Consider the following 22,409-nt stretch of genomic DNA (forward strand, 5'->3'; position numbering starts at 1 on the left):
GGGTGAACCAGACTGTTGCAGTGTTCTGTCTTGCTCTCTCCTCACTGGGGAAATAAGACGTGTTATAGATCCAATAAGACTAAAAGTATGTGCTCCAACAGTAGACGTGAACATTGTCACACTGCCTAAAGGTCCTTCTAAAGCTCTCAGTATGCAGACCATGATCTGGAGCCAGAGACTACACTGGAAATCCAATTTGAGGAAAGTGGAGACTGAAGGGGCAGTTTAGGACATTTAGGATGACGAGGTGAAGTGGAGGGTGTAGCTGAGACTAGGGTTGCACATTTTGGGGAATATTCAGAGGTGGAAACTTTCCTTGGGAATTAACGGGAATATATGGGAATTAACTGAAATATATGCTAATTAATATTAATACCATTTAAATGTAGATGTTTTTTTGCATTGGATATAGTCACCATATCATATGGAGACAGAAACATAAACCTTTTACCTTATCATAAGTAGACATAATTGCAAATGATTAAATCGTTCCAATTTAAATGTAAAAAACTATTTAGTTACGAATTGAACTTTAAATAAATGAGTTGACTCTTCACATGGGATGATTTCACAGAACAACAAAAGAAAGGGAATATTGAATGATCCAATGATCCATTGCATCTCCCAAAAACGTTTTCAACAAACATCTGTGAAATGATAGTCTAGAAACTAAAGCTTTGGTTGTCTTCCTCTCAGGCTTCCATGTCTTCTCCCTGGACCTCCTCAATGTCCACCTCTTGAACATCAGACTCTGAGGACTCATCTTCACTGTCCTTTTCCAACCTTGTAGAGGATGGTTTGTTGTCAGGCTCAAAAATCTTCAAATTTGCCTGGATGGCCACCAATTTTCCAACCCTTGTATTGGTCAGCCTGTTGCGTGCTTTGGTGTGTGTGTTCCCAAACAAGGACCAGTTGCATTCTGAAGCGGCTGATGTTGGTGGGATTTGGAGGATGATGGAGGCAACAGGGGAAAGAGCCACAAAGACCCTTCCACCAGGTGGCTGGTGAGATATGTTGGCACAACTGCCATATTGCTCTCCATCCCAAAGCCCTTGCTTGGAAGTGTACTTCCCCAGGCTTCAGGCAGAAGTCTTCATGCTTTTTGATGTATTTCAGAACTGCAGTTTCGTCTGCTTGGAGCAACAGTGAAGTGGGCAGGGCAGTACGGATTTATTTTCTTACATCTGCAAGCAGAGTCTGAACACCAGACAGGATGGCATTGTCTCCCTCAATCCGTGCAATGGCTACTGATATAGGTTTCAGGCTGCTTACCACTCTCTCCCAAAATACATCATCCAGGAGGATCCTCTTGATGGGGCTGTCCATATCAGCAGACTGTGATATGGCCATATCTTGGAGAGACTGTCAAACATGATGACAACACCACCCCAACAGGTGTTGCTGGGCAGCTTCAATGTGGTGCTCTTATTCTTCTCACTTTGCTTGGTGAGGTAGATTGCTGCTATAACTTGATGCCCCGTCATATACCTAACCATTTCCTTGGCTCTCTTGTAGAGTGTATCCATTGTTTTCAGTGACATGATGTCCTTGGGGAGCAGAAGCAATGTAGCATAGCTAATGTGTGTGATGTGAGGGTAGGACTCCTCCACTTTAGACCAAGCAGCCTTCATGTTTGCAGCATTGTCTGTCACCAGTGCAAATACCTTCTGTGGTTCAAGGTCATTTATGACTGCCTTCAGCTCATCTGCAATGTAGAGACCGGTGTTTCTGTTGTCCCTTGTGTCTGTGCTCTTGTAGATTACTGGTTGAGGGGCGGAGATGATGTAGTTAATTATTCCTTGCCCACAAACATTCGACCACCCATCAGAGATTATTGCAATACAGTCTGCTTTCTCTATGATTTGCTTGACCTTCACTTGAACTCTGCATCCAGCAATATAGTAGATAAAGCATGTCTGGTTGGAGGAGTGTATGCTGAGCGAAGAACATTCAGAAATGTCTTCCAATACACTTTGCCTGTGAGCATCAGAGGTGAACCAGTTGCATACACAGCTCGAGCAAGACATTCATCAGCATTTCTATGACTACGTTCCTCCATTGAGTCAAAATAACCTCCTGATTCCAGGAGGAGCATGAGCTGTTGCTATCGATAAGGTGTCTGATTCATCATTTTCACCTCGAATAGAAGTAGAGGGACTTTTGTCAAAGGTTGCTTGTTGTGAGCGCTGAGGGAACTTTATGCACTTGGCCTGGTGATTCTGCATCTTTGTTGCATTCTTCACATGTGATTTGGCACAGTATTTGCAAATGTACACAGCTTTTCCTTCTACATTAGCAGCAGTGAAATGTCTCCACACATCAGATAGCGCCCGTGGCATTTTCCTGTAAAGATGAGTAAAAAATAAAATCCAAATACAATTCCATGTACTGATAAATAGTTAAGCAGTTAGATTAAACAACTAATTTGTAAGATAAATGTTTTTAAATGAAACCTGTATGGGAACAGGTAACTTAACGATCCTCAATTAGCAGGCTCAAGGAAGCTAAAACTCACATGCTAGAAAAAACTAACTAGCAGAAATGGTTAACAAGTTAGAAATGATTCAAACACACTTTGCCATAGGTTACTATTTACTAGTTAATAAAAAATATAATATGTCGTATAAAATATATTCACCCCACCCAGTATTATAATCAAAACTTACCAGAAAGCATAGTCCTTGGCTCAGACAGTGTAGTAGTGTGGTCTCAATAGCATCTCGTTAGTGTGCAAGATCTTGAGAATCTGCTGCACATGTGATGGAAGACTGCACTGTGCATGCAGAGGGTTGCATTTTCATTGACTTGGGGATAGTATAACCAAAATATGCCACAAGACCTAGAATTGTCTTATGTGTATCAAACAAATATGGTTCACTATTATAAGCCAACTTTTTTTGATGAATTTAGGAAAAATCCCAAAATTCACTGGCTTAAAAATTCAGGAAATGTACCGGAAAGTTTCCGACCCCATTGTAACCCTTGCTGAGACAGAGGGGGTAGTCAGACATTTTGACATACACCTGCCTTAATTGCTCTCATAATCTCTTGTGGACAGACTACGTAAACATAAATGGTACCGTAGATCTGTCATGATACAACCGGATGTGTGAGGTAACGAGCAGTATTACTTCCGGTGCTTTGGACAAATCACGATTTCGAAGGTGAATTCTGAGGGGACATTTGGTCAATAGACTTGCAAACAGAGACGGTGGAGCTCTTCCTTCCGGTTCCGATCCTCGTTCTATCTCTTTTTTTTAACATGTATGGACCCAGTCACGAAACAGGAAGTACAGGTTCCCAGGCCTCTTCCATGAACCGTATGGTTTAGTTAGCATGTAGGCCTATGGTAATATGATATTAATATGCATGTCCAGGTGTCGTCGCTGCTCCAATAGCCAGTGATAGTCTCCAGAGAGGCCTAGGGAGCCTGTACTTTCTGTATCGTGACTATACTATGGGAGAGCGAGGGACATTTCTTGGCCCCTGAGGCTCCCTAAGGCACAGTCTCCAGCTGTTGTGGTAACCTTTGACCCCTCCTCCATCCTGTTTAGGTCATGGATCTCGTCCCTCTTCCCTCCCATTCTCTCCAGACTGCTGATCTGATGTGATAGGCCTGTTCAGTCATGCTATCATGTATATTTCATCTCCATGTCTGAGCGGTAGCCGATGTCATCAGTTCTTGTCTGTTGGAAAGAGCCGTTCTGTGAACATGATGGATCCCACAACTTTCCATTTCTGGTGGCTTCGCTATCTCATCATCGCTCTCTGCTAAACCTGTTGAGGAAGCTGGAGATCACACGAGAGTGAAAGGCCCAGTCTCAATATGGACTATGTGTTGATTGAATGTGGTCTCATTTGAAACCCTCACCTCTCCAGTTTGCGTGGCAGAGACCGATAGCGGAGATTAGCATAAAGACAGGTTTTATTCTCTCTTTAACGCAGCAGGCAGCTAGCTAGTCCACAGGATGGGTTCACTCTGTGGTGTGGGTGTCACCAGGCCCCTCTGAGCAAATCAAGTGGAACGCAATTACCGTGTGCATCCTCGCTCTGATAAGGCTTTTTAAAAGCTTTCTCTCTTTCCCTCGCTCTCGTCTTTTTTCTCTTGCGCTCTCCTTCCATCTCTCTTCTCTCTCTCTCTCTCTCACACACACACACACCCATCCATCATCCATCCATGCTGTTGCACGTCCAACAGAATTACCAAGGATTCATTGTTTCATGTCTTTTAGTTCGGGAACCTGTCACCCTTGACTGTGTAACTGACAACACTGAAAGGCCCAGTGGATGCCTGTGCTTGTGGTTGTCTTATTGCTCTAACGGGGCTTGACGATCAGTCAGCAGTTAAATCACGATAGGCCCTAGATCAGATAAAGCATATGTCTGGAGCAAGTTGTGCATAGCAGGGATATTTGGCTGCTCCAAAATATCCAAGCGGGCAGGCAAAAGGATGGCCGAAGATGACACCGTTCCTTGCTCACACAGTGTGAGCGTAGGAGGGTGCGTGTGCCAGTCAGTCCACCGTTAGTGGGGCGTTGAGCTCCGTCGTCTATTTCAGAATTCAGGAGAGTAGTCCGTCTCTCCACCTGTGACCATGCGTGTTGTCAGAGAGCCTAGTCGGATGATTAGAACCTAGATGGTAAGTTGGCAGCCACACAGACACACACACTCGTCCCTCACCCACTGTGGGCCAAGGCCAGATCAACAGATGTAGCTGGACCAGCCCCCCCCCCCTCACTCTCTCTGTGCCGTGACTCTTCCTGCTCTCTAGTTTACCCTCTGATGCAGATGTACAAACCGGGCCGTCACTGTGTGGGTACCGTGAGGGCCGCGATGTGTATACTCCTCCCACTGCCTCCCACTCAGCAGCAGCAGTAGCAGCAGTAGCAGCAGTAGCAGCAGTAGCAGTAGTAGCAGTAGCAGCAGTAGCAGTAGCAGCAGTAGTAGCAGTAGCAGCAGTAGCAGCAGTAGCAGCAGTAGCAGCAGCTCCTGGTCCATACTGACTACTGAAGGAGCCTAAACCACTAGCACTATGCTAATGCAAATATTGTCCACTTTGACTAACAATCAATGACCGTGTGATCACTTTGATGAAAACTCCTGATTTCGCTTAAGATTGGCTACTACAAAACTCCTGAATGTATTAGGCTATTCCTAAAATATCAAAAATGTAAAAAGTAAAATCAGAGTAATTGGAATGGATTATCTTGAGTTTAATTGACTTTTATAAGCTGAGAGCAACTGTTTAACTGTTGAGAATTCCCCTGGCCCTGTCAGCCGATGGGATAATTTAATTATCACTGTTTACGTCCCTCCATGTAATAAGTAGCTAACGTGTGTTAGTTGTGTGTCCTCCGGCTTGTATATCACTTAATTCTGCTCCCTTTGTCAGGCTGCCTCTTCTGCCTCCAATTATCTGTACTCTCTCTCTCTCTCTATTCTCTCTCCCTGTTTTTGGAACATTCCACATCAGCCTGGACCTATTGTTCGACTAGTGAGGAGAAACATTGGGAAATACGTTTATATTGTGCGGGGTTGTGTGATGTAGTGTTGTGTGATATTGAGCAGTGAGATGTTAGCTTGAGGGGACAAACATAATTGTAAATTCTTGCAGAACAGAAGGTTACAGCTGTGACTTGTCTTGCTAACGGCACAGAGTAGGGACTACCTCTTCATCTCCCCATAACCTCCCTATGTGGCTCTTGGGCGACAGTGTGACACGAGTCATATTAGGAACACCGAGCAAACTGGACAGACAGAAACCGAGTCACAAGTTTGTAGTGTTTAGCCTTGTGTAGCCTATTGTCTTGGATTAGAAGTGATATCTCACACAGGCTACTTTTTTTGTCAAGAATATGGCTTTTCCAAGTTGCAGGCAACAAATGGGCTCTTATTCATTTGGACGACACAACCTCTTCCAGAACAGACATTGTGTGTGGGAGAGTGTTAGAAAAAGACAGAGAGGGAAAAATGACCAAAAACTTGTCATTTTAAAAGAAATCCAAAATGACATCCTTGGCCAGGATAAACATGGCTCATTCTCTGGGGCAGAATCTACAGTAATTGAAAAGGAAGGAGGAGGTAATGCTGAATCTGAGGGGGGCAGAGCAGAGGCCTACATTTTGAGCTCTATCCTTTAATGAGATTGGGGAATGAACCTGGTAGTTCAGAAAAACCTCTCTCTTTCTCCTATATTAAGTAATGAGAAAAGTAATGCTGGAATGTTCTCTTACATGTTTTAAATATAAACCTTATTTAACTAGGTAGGTCAGTTAAGAACAAATTCTTATTTACAATGACGGCCTACCCCGACCAGAACCAGACGACGCTGGGCCAATTGTGCGCCGCCTTTTGGGACTCCCAATCACGACCGGATGTGATTCAGCCTGGGTTTGAACCTGTAGTGACGCCTCTTGCACTGAGATGCAATGCCTTAGACCGCTGCGCCCCGCTGCGCCATGGGAGCCCCATTCTATGGGTTTAGAAAGACTGTATGTGTCTTCTGTCTGTCTGTTTCTGCATAGTAGTTGGATTGCAAGATTAAACCAATGAATACCAATTAACATTCAGCAATTGCTCAAATGGAGCTAATAGCATAATAGCATTCTAATGAGATTCAGATCTGTTGCAGAATCACAAGATAAGGAGAGAACAGTTAGAATTGGCCCAGCTTCTAGAAACAGTTAGAATTGGCCCAGCTTCTGGGAACAGTTACAATTGGCCCAGCTTCTGGGAACAGTTACAATTGGCCCAGCTTCTGGAAACAGTTACAATTGGCCCAGCTTCTGGGAACAGTTACAATTGGCCCAGCTTCTGGGAACAGTTACAATTGGCCCAGCTTCTGGGAACAGTTAGAATTGGCCTCGCTTCTGGGAACAGTTAGAATTGGCCTAGCTTCTGGGAACAGTTAGAATTGGCCTAGCTTCTGGGAACAGTTAGAATTGGCCTAGCTTCTGGGAACAGTTAGAATTGGCCCAGCTTCTGGGAACAGTTAGAATTGGCCCAGCTTCTGGGAACAGTTAGAATTGGCCCAGCTTCTGGGAACAGTTAGAATTGGCCTCGCTTCTGGGAACAGTTAGAATTGGCCTAGCTTCTGGGAACAGTTAGAATTGGCCTAGCTTCTGGGAACAGTTAGAATTGGCCTAGCTTCTGGGAACAGTTAGAATTGGCCCAGCTTCTGGGAACAGTTAGAATTGGCCCAGCTTCTGGGAACAGTTAGAATTGGCCCAGCTTCTGGGAACAGTTACAATTGGCCCAGCTTCTGGGAACAGTTACAATTGGCCCAGCTTCTGCCACTTGGGTGTTCTGTCATGTTTTGGGAGAACAGCTGCATTTTAAAAGATGTTTTGTGAAGCTCTGGATCTGCTGACAGCGCACACACACGCCTGCTGTATAATCTCACGGGAGATGCTTGTTTTCTTGCACAACAGCCCGTCTCTTCTCTATTCGCTCGGGGCTAGGCTAGGGATTCATTGTGATGGGCCTGAGAAGAATACTGCTGTATCCGTGCCAGTCTCTCTCAGGCTAATGATTGCCTGCCGACGGGCCCCGGCTCCCCCGGTCCTTGCTTGTGAACGGATGTATGTTCACAACAAGTGAACGCTCTGGAGTGTTTCATTGTGTCCCTGGCTGCCCGCGGCCATGCGTCTCCCTGATAGTCACGATCTGCAATCTCAACTGTCTGTAGGTACATTAATGATCTGGGGGTCTGATCTACTTTTAATGGTGTCAGTGTGGATTAAACATGCAGATGCATTGAGTCGTAGGGAAATACGCGGACATTAAAAGGAGTACCGACCACTAGCTTATCGGTGTACATGCAAGGACAGAATACATATCCCCTTTAAAGCAGGGGCCAACCGGGTGCGTACGAGTTCTCCTTTTTCCCGAGGAGTGGGCCATTCAAGGTCTGTGGCTTAGAATTGGAACTAGGTCCGTGTCCCAGGTGAGTGAATTGCTCGACTGTACAGTAGAGAAGGAATGAATGAGAGCCTGTAGTCAAAGCCATCAGGAGGAGGCCCAGTTGTTTTGACAGGTGCTCAGCTAGCTGCTACTGTAGCGGGTCATTTTTGTGAGCGCTAACTGCAACCAGACGTCGGCCTAGAGGTTTAGGGGAAGAGAGGGAGCACTGGAAGCACATGCTGCTGAGAGAGAGAGAGAGAGAGCACACACTTTGTGTTCAGTGTTGACGAGTTAAGGAGACACTTTTTAATCAACGTGTGCAAATGTTCATGGTATGTGTGCTTTCCTATTTTGTGTGGAAGGAGCACACCTATTGCTCTCCCCTATCTTGCAGGAGCCTGGTTTTAATGTGGTGAACTACTGCAGTCATCTGCATAACCGAGAGTAGTAAAGGTGGGACTTTATCATCATGAAGGGTAGCGGTAGTACTGTCCCTGTTCAACTGAGCAGAAGACGACTTAAGGCGCTTTGGACGAAGTCGATAAACACGAAGGTAAAATGTCGGCTTTCAAGAAAAGGTTTGAAGGATTTTGTTTGAATTAATTTGTTTGTCTCAAGTACGATGCATTAATAATTGTAACTGGCTAGTTCACTTTTCATGGGCCAACATATATTTATACCTTGTATAGCATCTTCTAGCTGCTTCTAGTACCAATGCCGTCCTTAGACCAGGCAACTCAGACCACGGGCCAGGTGAAGTCCGGAGTGTTCCAGAAACATAGTTCTGCAATCTGCATAGAATATTTACAATGCCTGGAGAAAATAGGGAACATCTCAAGAACCCCCCAAAAAAACTGCTTCCAAAACAGGCCTGTTTTAGTCCTAAAAATGCATCTGCAGCAGCAGCTTTGACAGGGTTATTTTAATGACATTCTGGTGGTACTGGGGCCAGATTCACACAGTGTGGAGGGAGAGAGGGAGCTCTGCCACTGAGGGTGAATATCATTGACTGTGCACGGCTCTGTTTATTATAATAATAATAATAATACATTATTTATTACACTTTTTAAAGTGCTATTCATTAAAATAATCTCACAATACTTTAAAGCAACAACAAAAGACAATCAGTTTAGGAAAACAACATCATTCATGAGGTGGAAGGTCATGAGAGGGTCAGGAAAGCTCATGGCTTGAGCGGTCATCGGAGGGAAGTGGTCATAAGGGGGAGGAGCGAGCAAAGCACGTCTGTGTCATCAAGGTGTCTCGCTGCCCCTCCCCTCTGTGTGACTCGGATGAAGTTTGAGCTCAGCCGTTTCAGTTCATGGACTCCGGAGTAGGTCTAGGCTAGCTGCTCCTTCACTATTACCAACATGAAGCACCCGCTTGGGTGAAGCTATGGGCAGTCACCTGGCGCCAGAAAGCACACCACAAGAGTAGCGTTAGTTCTCCCTACGATCCTCATCACTCTACACCTCTGCTATGCCATCTTGCTTTTGGTTTTCCAACATCCTCAACCTCCGGACACTGTGTTTATGAGTACTGTGTGTGTTTATGAGTACTGTGTTTATGAGTTCTGCCTGCGTCCGTGTCGGAGGGGAGAGACTGAGGAAGGACCGTTACAGGGAGCATGAGGCACTACAGAGCCAATAACGCTCTGTGCGTCACAAGTTGTGGGCAGCTCCTCCAGATCAAAGACTAACACTTAGGGGCAATCGGGGAAAGCGAGAAGGGGAGGAGGGGAGGATGGAGAGGAAAGAGATGGGAGGGAGGGGTTGGCCAAGCACCCACTGACTAGCTGTTTTTACATCCTTCTTTGTACTTGGAGCCCTGGCAGTAAAACTTGGATGATTTCTCTTTTCAAACAGGGTCAGCGTGGACATGTTTGTTCTCCGTTTAGTTTATTTTGGCTTAAAAAAAAACTTTTTAAAGCATCCAAAAGGTTTACTCGGGTGTTTTTTGTTGACTAGCCTACATGTTCTGTCTAGGGCTGGGTGATAATGACGATATATATCGCGTGACTATAGAAAAAAACGTCTATCGTTTCATATTATGCTCTATTGTTTATTTCGTTGTGTCGCAAATCACACTTTACAGCAAGGTTTTCGTCAATTGGACGACACTTTGTGTAGATTTGCATCACAAACAAACATGGAGCTCGTAGCTAAAAGAGGGGCTACTTTGGTCGCATGGACGTGATTTTGGTATGAAAAGTCTGACACGGACTAGAAAACCGTCCGCTGCAAAATATGCCGCAGGCCGGTCCCGACGACAGGCCCAAACACCACTAACCTTTTACCACCTACACAAGAGTCATGTGAAACAGTATGGAGAAAGTTTACGGATGAGACCTAAAAATAGTAGTGCACACCATATGGCAAAGAATCACAAAGATAGGAGATAACAGTTGCCGTTCCAACTTATATCTGCAAAGACATGGCCCCAATATCCACGGTCGAGAAACGGGTTTCATGAGTTGGTGCTAACACTCGACCCAGGGTGCCAAATGAAAATTGACATGTGACACGTATTAATGACAAAATAACATGCAAAACAGGCAAGCCTCCAAAAATATATATACTTTTTAGGCCTATATTTATTTTGTTTGCAACTATAGTTGAATTGTTTTCTATTTACCTTTTTTTTTTGTTTTTTATACATTCATATTTTGTTACATGCTTAATTGAAAATTTGCACAAAGGTTCTAAATAAAAGGAGAAATAATAAAACTTGAGTAAGTACCTTTTATTTGTTGAGTATAATTCAACATGTAATACGAAATAGTGTATATAAAATTACCACATGTAAAGGCCTATTTATGAATTGAATTTACAGGAAATGTGCTATATTGTGATATGTATTGTTATCGGGATATGAAATGACCTACATGGCCAAAATCTCATATCCCAATATCACCCAGCCCTAGTTCTGACAGCCACTGGGACTCTCCTGTCTCTCCTCAACACTATGACCTCTAACCCCTAGGCCCCTTCACTCCCATTCTATTTTTACCCAACAATCCTCCTAACTGTTGCTCTCATCCCAACAGGCTACACACACTGTGGTTTGTCAATGCTAATCTTCCCACAGCTGCCTCAGAGATCTGTTTGGGATTAAATTACTGTTTTCTCAGAGACACCAAGGTTTTCACATGTCCTCAAATGGCTTGGGTGAAATCTGAAATGTGGGACAGGTCAAAATCATTGTGGTCTGATAGGCTCCTATGTACTCAATCTCTTACATAAATGAATGATTTGTAGGCTAATAGTGAAATTAAGTGATGCTTACCATTAGGGCGGCACAATTCATTTAAATTGCAATATAGACATGTGCCATATCTATATCGCACAGGGCTGCAATTTTTTAAAATGCCATGAATGCAACATTCAGATGTAGTAAGGGTCCCCTGGGACACTTTGGTTCCTACCCCGTCACAACAACTTCTACTGTACCTGGCTGTCATTAGTTATCATGCCAAACAACATAAACCATAGAATCAGAATACACATTTTATGTATATGATTACAACAGTTCATCCAAGTGTTTTAATATAAATCGCTGGTAAAATCACAATATATGGTTAAAAAACAATTGTAGTGCAGCGCTACTTACCATGTTTAATGGTAGCCTGAATGTCCCAGATCTGTTTGTGTTGTCTTGCCAACTCACGTATGGTCATTGTAAAGCCAAACGCACAACATATTTGGAACCAGGCTATAGTTAAGTGGGTCAAGCTTAGGGTTGCAAAGGGTCGGAAACTTTCCGGTAAATTTCCCGGAATTCTTCTGGAAATGTTTCATGCCGAAGTTAAGCCCTGGAATTTGGGGAATTTTGCTTAAATTCATCAAAAAACTTAGCTTATAACAGTGGACTTTTTTTGTGGGATACACATAAGACAATTCTAGGTCTTGTGGCATATTTTGGTTAAACGTTCCCCAATTCAATGGAATTGCAACCCTCTGCAGGCACAGTGCATTCTTACATCAAATGTGCAGTGAACTCATCTATCACATGAACAGCTGATTCTCAAGATCTTGCACACTAACGAGATGCTATTGAGCCCACACTACTACACTGTCTGAGCCAAGGACTACATGCTTTCTGGTAAGTTTTGATTACAATACTGGGTGGGGTGAATATATTTCATATGACATATTTTTTTGTTAACTAGTAAATAGTAGCCTACAGCAAAGTGTGTTTAAATCATTTCTAACTTGTTAACCATTTATTTCTAATTCGTTTTTTTGCTACCATGTGGGTTTTAGTTTCCTTGAGCCTGCTAAGTGAGGAGAGTTAATTCATGGAATTGTATTTTTTTTATTTTTTTTATTTATTTGTTTCTTATCTTTACAGGAAAATGCCACGGGCACTATCTGATGTGTGGAGACATTTCACTGCAGCTAATGTAGAAGGAAAAGCTGTGTACATTTGCAAATACTGTGCCAAATCATATGTGAAGAATGCAACAAAGATGCAGAATCATCTGGCCAAGTGCATAAAGTTCCCTCAGCGCTCACAACAAGCAACCTCTGACAAAAGTCCCTCTACTTCTATTCGAGGTGAAAATGATGAATCAGACACCTTATCGATAGCAACAGCTCATGCTCCTCTTGGAATCAGAAGTTTTTTGACTCAATGGAGGAACGTAGTCATAGAAATGCTGATGAATGTCTTGCTCGAGCTGTGTATGCAACTGGTTCACCTCTGATGCTCATAAGCAATGTGTATTGGAAGACATTTCTGAATGTTCTTCGCCCAGCATACACTCCTCCAACCAGACATACTTTATCTACTCATTTGCTGGATGCAGAGTTCAACAGAGTTCAACAGAGTTCAAGTGAAGGTCAAGCAAATCATAGAGAAAGCAGACTGTATTGCAATAATCTCTGATGGGTGGTCGAATGTTCGTGGGCAAGGAATAATTAACTACATCATCTCCACCCCTCAACCAGTAATCTACAAGAGCACAGACACAAGGGACAACAGACACACCGGTCTCTACATTGCAGATGAGCTGAAGGCAGTCATCAATGACCTAGGACCACAGAAGGTATTTGCACTGGTGACAGACAATGCTGCGAACATGAAGGCTGCTTGGTCTGAAGTGGAGGAGTCCTACCCTTGCATCACACCCATTGGCTCTGCTGCTCATGCATCGAATCTGCTCCTCAAGGACATCATGTCACTGAAAACAATGGATACACTCTACAAGAGAGCCAAGGAAATGGTTAGGTATGTGAAGGGGCATCAAGTTATAGCAGCAATCTACCTCACCAAGCAAAGTGAAACGAATAAGAGCACCACATTGAAGCTGCCCGGCAACACCCGTTGGGGTGGTGTTGTCAACATGTTTGACAGTCTCCTGGGGGTGTCTCTCCAAGAAATGGCCATATCACAGTCTGCTGATATAGACAGCCCCATCAAGAGGATCCTCCTGGATGATGTATTTTGGGAGAGAGTGGTAAGATACCTGAAACCAATAGCAGTAGCCATTTCACGGATTGAGGGAGACAATGTCATCCTGTCAGGTGTTCAGACTCTGCTTGCAGATGTAAGAAAATAAATCCGTACTGCCCTGCCTACTTCACTGTTGCTCCAAGCAGAGGAAACTGCAGTTCTGAAATACATCAAAAAGTGTGAAGACTTCTGCCTGAAGCCTGGGGAATTACACTTCCAAGCAAGGGCTTTGGGATGGAGAGCAATATGGCAGTTGTGCCAACATATCTCATCAGCCACCTGGTGGAAGGGTCTTTGTGGCTCTTTCCCCTGTTGCCTCCATCATCCTCCAAATCCCACCAACATCAGCCACCTCAGAATGCAACTGGTCCTTGTTTGGGAACACACACACCAAAGCACGCAACAGGCTGACCAATACAAGGGTTGGAAATGGGTAGCCATCCGGGCAAATTTTAAGCTTTTTGAGCCTGACGAGGTTGGAAAGTGAAAGTGAAGATGAGGCCTCATAGTCTGATGTTCAAGAGGAGGTCCAGGGAGAAGACATGGAAGCCTGAGAGGAAGACAACCAAAGCTTTTGTTTCTAGACTATAATTTTACAGATGTTTGTTGAAAATGTTTTTGGGAGATGCGATGGATCATTGGGATATTTCAATATTCCCTTTCTTTTGTTGTTCAGTGAAGTCATCCCATGTGAAGAGTCAACTAATTTAATTAAAGTTCAATTCATAACTAAATTGTGTTTTTTATTTATATTGGAAGAAGTTAATCATTTGCAATTATGTCTACTTATGATAAGGTTAAAGGTTTATGTTTCTGTCTCCATATGATATGGTAAATATATCCAATGCAGAAAAACATCTACAATCATTTGAATATGTTCCCATTAATTCCCACAGAAAGTTTCCACCTCCTGAATATTCCCCAAGATGTGCAACCCTAGTCGAGCTTGAAGAAAAAATGATTCTACCTCCCCAAGTGTCGGGAGATAGGATAGCCTTGTCCCTGTTTGCTGGAAGCCTTGTTAACTGGATGGATGCCTGGCTGTGTGGAAGCGGACAGACGGTGATTCCAAACTACCTTGATCTCCACTGTGCTGCCGTACTGTCAACGCATCATCATCCCAGTCTACACAGGATGTTTCTCCCGTAGTGCCTCGCTCCCATAAACATTCTCTCTCTCTGTGTGGAGGGATGATGCAGGCCCGGCTCAATCCTGTCACACACGGGGACACACATGGCACGTACGCAGACACATACACACGCACATACCTGCAATAATCCGCAGGCATTCTGCCTTCTGACAACTGCTCAGTGTGCCAATTCACACTGAACAAAAATATATATGCAACATGCAACAATTTCAAAGATTTAACTGAGTTATAGTTCATATAAGGAAATCCGTCCATTGAAATAAATTCATTAGGCCCCAATCTATGAATTTCACATGACTGGGAAAACAGATATGCATCTGTTATTCACAGGTACCATAAAAAAAGGTAGGGGCGTGGACCACCATTTGCCTCATGCAGCGTGACACATCTTCTTCACATAGAGTTGATCAAGCTGTTTATTGTGGCCTGTAGAATGTTGTCCCACTCCTCTTCAATGGGTGTGCGAAGATGCTGGATATTGGCAAGAACTGGAACACACTGTCGCACACGTCGTTCCAGAGCATCCCAAACGTGCTCAATGGGTGACACGTCTGGTGAGTATGCAGGCCATGGAGGAACTGGGACATTTTCAGCTTCCAGGAGTCGTGTTCAGATCCTTGCGACATGAGGCAGTGCATTATCATGCTGAAACATGAGGTGATGGAGGCGGATGAATGGCACAACAATGGGCCCTCAGAATCTCGTCATGGTATCTCTGTGCAATCAAATTGCCATAGATAAAATGCAATTGTGTTCGTTGTCCATAGCTTATTCTTGCCCATACCATAACCCCACCATGGGGCACTCTGTTCACAACGTTAACATCAGCAAACTGTTCGTCCACATGCCATACACACTGTCTGCCATCTGCCCGGTACAGTTGAAATCAGGATTATTCCGTGAAGAGCACACTTCTCCAGCATGCCAGTGGCTGCTGACGGTGAGTATTTGCCCACTGAAGTCGGTTATGATGCCAAGTTACGACGCCAAATTGCAGTCAGGTCAAGTCGCTGGTGGGGACAACGAGCACGCGGATGAGCTTTCCTGAGGTGGTTTCTGACAGTTTGTGCAAAAATGATTTGGCTGTACAACCCCACAGTTTAATCAGCTCTCCATGTGGCTAGTCTCAGACGATCCGGCAGGTGAAGAAGTCTGATGTGGAGGGTGTGGCTACATGTGAGGCCAGTTTGACGCACTGCCAAATTCTCTAAAACAAAGTTGTAGGTGGCTTATGGTAGAGAAATTAACATTCAATTATCTGGTAACAGCTCTGGTGGACATTCCTGCAGTCAGCATGCCGAATACATCTCTCAACTTGAGCCATCTGTGGCGTTATGTTGTGTGACAAAACGGAACATTTTAGTGGCCTTTTAAAGTGATCATGATCGTGCTGTTTAATCAGCTTCTTGATATGCCACACCTGTCAGGTGGATGGATTATCTTGACAATGGAGAAATGCTGACAAACAGGGATGAGAAATGAGCTTTTTGTGTGCATGGAACATTTCTGGCATCTTTTATTTCAGCTCATGAAACACGGCACACAGCACTTGACACGTTGTTTATATTTTCTGTTCTGTGTATAATCATTTCTCCACAGTCACAGTGGCAATTTGAATGGCTTATACTTGTTCAGCCTCACAGTGCAATAACAGTAAACTCCCTTGATGTCACTGGATTACCTCCTTTTAAGGGGATACTGCTGCTTTCACCCTCAAAGTATAGCCGGAATAGCCATCTTTTAGCGGCTATAACTGGTCAGGCCACACGGTCATGAAAAACTATTGGTCTTGGTTTTTGGTCCCCGGTGTAAAGAAATCATGGGAATGCTGTGATTCTGAGTGGGAGAGAATCCTCCTTCCCCTCCACTACCCTAGAGCACGATATAAGACAGAGTCCAAGGTCAACTTATTTGGGTTTGGCAGCGGTTGTAACAGCCCTGTACAATGATAGACGTTCTGTTCCTCCAACGAGCTGGAACTCTGTCCGTTCTATTGAGGTTGAGGGGAATGGCATCGGCTGGGTTGTAAAATCAACACAAGGCACAGTGAGATTGATCACAGAGGAGCTGGCGGCTGGCTGGCAGGCAAACAAATGTCCCCAGCTTTAGAATTGATTTGCCTCTTGGCAGCAATGCTTTCACTTAAGGATCTTTGTCATTAAGGAAGCAGGCAAGTGAGGCAGCGAAGCCGAGAACATTCCTCAACACTTACACTGAGATCAAAATGTGTGTTTATGTGTCAAGCAAAGCAAAGTCATTTATAAATCCCTTTAGTATACTTCTGTTTCTGTTGAGAGACTAGATGTAGAAATATGTGTAATCTCGGCTCTTTTCATTTCTGTGCCTCTTCAATATTACGATAGAGGTCTAATGAAAGTGTGTATGCTTGTGTTTTAAACCACAGCTGTGCCAACATGAGATAGGCCTGGCCCTATAGCAGCCAATGTGTGTCAGCCAGTCTCTTCTGGTCTGTCTTCTGATACTAGTGGTCTGAGTTTAGACAGGCAGCCCAATTCTGATCCTTTTTTAATTTTTTCATTATTATTATTATTTTTTACTGATTTGGTCATTTCACCAATCAGATGAGCTCTTAAAATATCCGATATGATGTGATTGGTCAAAAGACCAACAAAAAAAAATATCCAAGTTGGGCTGCCTGTGTAAACAGTGCCGTGGTGTCAGTTTGCACTGTGCTCTCTTGGCCCAGGGTCAACCATGTGACACCTGACTGCCATGAACCAGCTGCTGGGAAAGACTTGACCCTGGAGGGAAGTAGGGATTCATTGGAGGAGAGGAGAAGACGACCCTGGGGAGACAGGAAGTGACCGTGGCAGCAATACAAGCGGACCTCTGCACACAGGAAGTCAGAAACATGACCTCGGTGACCTCCGGTCCAGAGAGCACCATGGGAGCTGTCATAACACAAACAGCCTCTACAGACCAGTGCTAACCAGCCAGGCACCAACAGATAGTCAGGGTTACTAAACAGCAACAAAAACAGTTGTCAGTCTGCGAGGGGCGCAGCGATCTAAGGCACTGCAACTCAGTGCTAAAGGTGTCACTACAGACCCTGGTTCGATTGCCGAGTTAAATAAAAAATAAAAAATCCTCTTGAACCAGCCTAGTGTTGAGATATGTTGGCTGTGTCTGATCAAACAGCCTCGACAAACTAATATTACAAAACACCACAATGTAGCCCCTAAAGGAAAATGATTAATACAAAAATAACCATTAGAATCAAACCGTACATCATTTGTTAATTTGCAGTCTTTGGCCTTCCTCTTATTCAAGGACAGGCTTTAGAAATTCAAAGAGAATCGGCGTGAACCGAGAACAGATAATACCTTCCCATTACAGCTGGTAGTGAGATCCATATCTTTAATAGGCTACAACTGAGTAAGGCAAATGGGAGCGCTGAGAGACATTTATGGGTTATAAAAGCCAAACCGAACCTCGCTTCAATTAAGAAATTGCTGCGCGGTGAGGAGAGGGAGGGAGGGAGAGAGCAAGAGAGGAGCTGTATTAAAAACGTTGACCTTTTTAAAAAAGCCATTCAGCATGGTACTGTGGGCTGAGTGGAACTGAATACTGTTGTATCATCACATTACTTATTCCTCATTCTTTAAAACTGGCTGGTCTCCGGGTCTCAACTGCATGGGGAAATGTAGTGATTTTAGCAGGTCAAAACTGCTCTGAGTCTGAACACAACCGCTCATCTGCCTCTCTTAGAGAAGTGCAGTTTGGGAGCAGAGCACATGGTGCAGCAGTGAGTAGAGGGACGGTTCCCAGTTCAGTCACTGTCAGCCAGCACAGAAATAGCCTGCACTTAAATTTGTGTTCACATGAATGTCGAATATAAAACAACCATTTTTAAATCTGTAGTATGACATAAATCCGAAGAGCCTATAGAGTTTCAACATCAACCACGTGAGAACAATGGAGAATGCGTTTCCCTGTCCATTAAGACCCGGTCTAATGCTTCACTGAGTCTCTCAGTGGTGGAGTAGTCTCTGGCTCAGAGAGCAGCAGACCCATCTGCACAAAGTAATGAACCACTCAACACCTCCACCAGTGCCTGGATCTATGTATGTGTGTGTGTGTGTGTGTGTGTGTGTGTGTGTGTGTGTGTGTGTGTGTGTGTGTGTGTGTGTGTCCAAGACTAGCCTCCCCTACGTTAGCAGGTATGTCCCTGGAGTACGGTACTTCGGGACGTGAGGGAAAGTTTTTAGTGGACTTGCCTACATGAGTGCTGATGTAGGTCTGACTCGGGGCCCTTCCCAGAGTACTAATTTTGTCTGTTGACACTCATGCCAACAACCGTATTAATGTGCTGAACATCACAGTCTGCACACACTTACCCCTCATACCTACACTTACTCCTCATACCTACACTTACCCCTCATACATACACTTACCCCTCATACCTAAACTTACCCCTCATACCTACACTTACCCCTCATACCTACACTTAAACCTCATACCTACACTTAAACCTCATACCTACACTTACCCCTCATACCTACACTTACCCCTCATACCTACACTTACCCCTCATACCTACACTTACCCCTCATACCTACACTTACCCCTCATACCTACACTTAAACCTCATACCTACACTTAAACCTCATACCTACACTTACCCCTCATACCTACACTTAAACCTCATACCTACACTTAAACCTCATACCTACACTTACCCCTCATACCTACACTTAAACCTCATACCTACACTTAAACCTCATACCTGCACTTAAGCCTACAGCAGCAGCACACCAGAGTGGACCAGTCTCTCTGCTCCTCTGTGAACCAGGGCATGGCTAAACCCGGTCTCTGTATCTCTCCTAGACTGGGGAGTCACAAGCTAGTGCACACCATTCTACTACTGTGGCCTGCACAGCAAGAATACGCAGACTTAAAGCCAAATCAGCAAACCTTTTATCGAGACAGTTTTGGGTAAGGTTCAAGTTCTGTTTGTGTAAATGGTACAGTTTACTTCCACTCACGTAGGGTTGTCGTCCCCTCCCCCTTTGCCTTGAAGAAGCAACATTTTGATAATTTGTAGGCCTTCATCTTTATTTTTCAAATTGGAGGGATGTACAGTTGAAGTCTGAAGTTTATGTAAAACTCATTTTTCAACCACTCCACAAATTTCTTGTTAACAAACTATAGTTTGGGCAAGTCGGTTAGGACATCTACTTTGTGCATGACACAAATAATTGTATCACAATTCCAGTGGGTCATATGTTTACATACATTAAGTTGACTGTGCCTTTAAACAGCTTGGAAAATTCCAGAAATTGATGTCATGGCTTTAGAAGCTTCTGATAGGCTAATTGACATAATTTGAGTCAATTGGAGGTGTACCTGTGGATGTATTTCAAGGCCCACCTTCAAACTCAGTGACTCTGTTTTGACATCATGGGAAAATCAAAAGACATCAGCCAAGACCTCAGAAACAAATTGTAGACCTCCACAAGTCTGGTTCATTCTTGGGAGCAATTTCCAAACGAAGGTACCACCTTCATCTGTACAAACAATAGTACCCAAGTATAAACACCGTGGGACCACGCAGCCGTCATACCGCTTAGGAAGGAGACGCGTTCTGCCCTTTCGAGATGAACGTACTTTGGTGCGAAAAGTGCAAATCAATCCCAGAACAACAGCAAAGGACCTTGTGAAGATGCTGGAGGAAACGGGTACAAAAGTATCTATATCCAAAGTAAAACGAGTCCTATATTGACGTAACCTGAAAGGCCGCTCAGCAAGGAAGAAGCCACTGCTCCAAAACCACCATAAAAAAGCCAGACTACGGTTTGCAACTGCACATGGGGACAAAAATCATACTTTTTGGTCTAATGATGGTCTGATGAAACAAAAATAGAACTGTTTTGCCATAATGACCATCATTAGGTTTGGAGGAAAAAGGGGGAGGCTTGCAAGCCGAAGAACACCATCCCAACCGTGAAGCACGGGGGTGGCCGAATCATGTTGTGGGGGTGCTTTGCTGCAGGACGGACTGGTGCACTTCACAAAATAGATGGAATCACGAGGGAGGATAATTATGTGGATATATTGAAGCAACATCTGAAGACATCAGTCAGGAAGTTAAAGCTTAATCGCAAATGGATCTTCCAAATGGACAATGACCCCTAAGCATACTTCCAAAGTTGTGGCAAAATAGCTCAAGGACAACAAAATCAAGGTACTGGAGTGGCCATCACAAAGCCCTGGCCTTAATCCTATAGAAAATGTGTGGGCAGAACTGAAAAAGCGTGTGCGAGCAAGGAGTCCTACAAACCTGACTCAGTTACACCAGCTCTGTCAGGAGGAATGGGCCAAAATTCACCCAATTTAAGCTTGTGGAAGGCTTCCCAAAACGTTTGACCCAAGTTAAACAATTTTAAAGGCAATGCTACCAAATACTAATTGAGTGTATGTAAACTTCTGACCCACTGGGAATGTGATGAAATATATAAAATCTAAAATAAATAATTCTCTCCACTATTATTCTGACATTTCAAATTCTTAAAATAAAGTGGTTATCCTAACAGGGATTTTTTCCCTAGGATTATAAATGTCAGGAATTGTGAAAAACTGAGTTTAAATGTATTTGGCTAAGGTGTGTGTAAACCTTTGACTTTTGTAATCTACACACATTCTGCTACCTTAACCATCTGCGTCTTTATATTAGAGATACACAACTACACATCAGCCCCTCAACGGGTTTGTGGACTGGTCTGGACAGCAGAGCAGAAATGAATTCATCACATCCCAGGCTGACATATCCAAGGGCATTTATTATTACGATGATGACGATGGGGATTACTCTGTCTGTCTGGGCATCAGCACACTCAGCCTGTCTAAATGTCATTTCCCTCATGCTCAATGGACATTTATGGATGGAGGATATTTTTCTCAATTTTTCTCTTCCTCTTTCTATCATTCCCCCCTCACTTTTCCAGATGTAGAATGATCCCTCTCTTTGCCCCCCAGTGCAGTGTTTTTTGGCTGCTGAACACGATGCTCTGAGTATTATGTTGCTGTAATAAAAATGGAAGCCGCCTTTCGGGCTACTGCTGTTTTCAGCTCTGGCTCTGCGTGTCTCATCCTTCTGTTCTGCTGGTCTGTGTAGACTAGCTGTAGGCCCAGTGTTTGTTCAGACAGAGGCAAAGCAACAGACTCCGGTCCTCCAGGACCACAATCCTGTTTTTTTTGTTGCTCCCAGGCAAAGTGTAAATGTAGCACTCATTCAAAGGCAATAAGGAAAGGTAGCAGACTCTGGCCCTCAAGGACATGAGTTATTCATCCTTGTGCTGAGAGAGGCCCAGAGAAGCTTAGCTGACTTCTAGGCTGTCTGCAGGGGTTGATGGGTGGCTCAATAGCAGATGTTTCAAATAGGTTAAACATGTCTGTATAACTGTATGGTGGGTAGTGGTGTGCTTGAAGTCTCTACTTCAACTCTGGTGTCCCATCAGACATGGTTGCTGTAGGATACCTATTAGAGATCAGAGGATGAGAGTAGTTCATGTAGTGGTTGAGGAAGAGTGGACCCAGGGACTACCTGTCTCCTGTCTCACACAACAGGGTTTTCAGTTAGGAAAATGTGGCCGGATTACCGGACTCATATGCATTGGGTGCGTAATCTGATTAGGGCGTCCACCCACGGTGCTCAGAATCACATTGAGATTATTGTAATTCACATTAACAGAACCTGCGAGTCTATAGGATTCAACAATGTGCACTTTACCAATCTCCTTTACCAAATTCTGATGTGCACTTTGAAGATTTTAGAATAATTGTCCACATTTACTTTTCCTCAGCCAACGAGATGAGTAACAAACTGCAAAATCACAAACCTATTTTAATCTACTATCCCCCATAGTAGAAAAATTGCCGTATG

General features: G+C 43.9%; 1 protein-coding gene across 3 annotated transcripts in view; it reads left to right on the forward strand.

Annotated features, from left to right (window-relative positions):
• LOC118399629 (cytoplasmic protein NCK2-like) overlaps positions 1-22,409 on the forward strand; it is a 54,776-nt gene that overhangs the window by 10,282 nt on the left and 22,085 nt on the right. The window lies entirely within an intron of this gene.

This window comes from Oncorhynchus keta, chromosome 37 (genome assembly GCF_023373465.1).
Source record: "Oncorhynchus keta strain PuntledgeMale-10-30-2019 chromosome 37, Oket_V2, whole genome shotgun sequence".
Taxonomy (NCBI): Eukaryota; Metazoa; Chordata; class Actinopteri; order Salmoniformes; family Salmonidae; genus Oncorhynchus; species Oncorhynchus keta.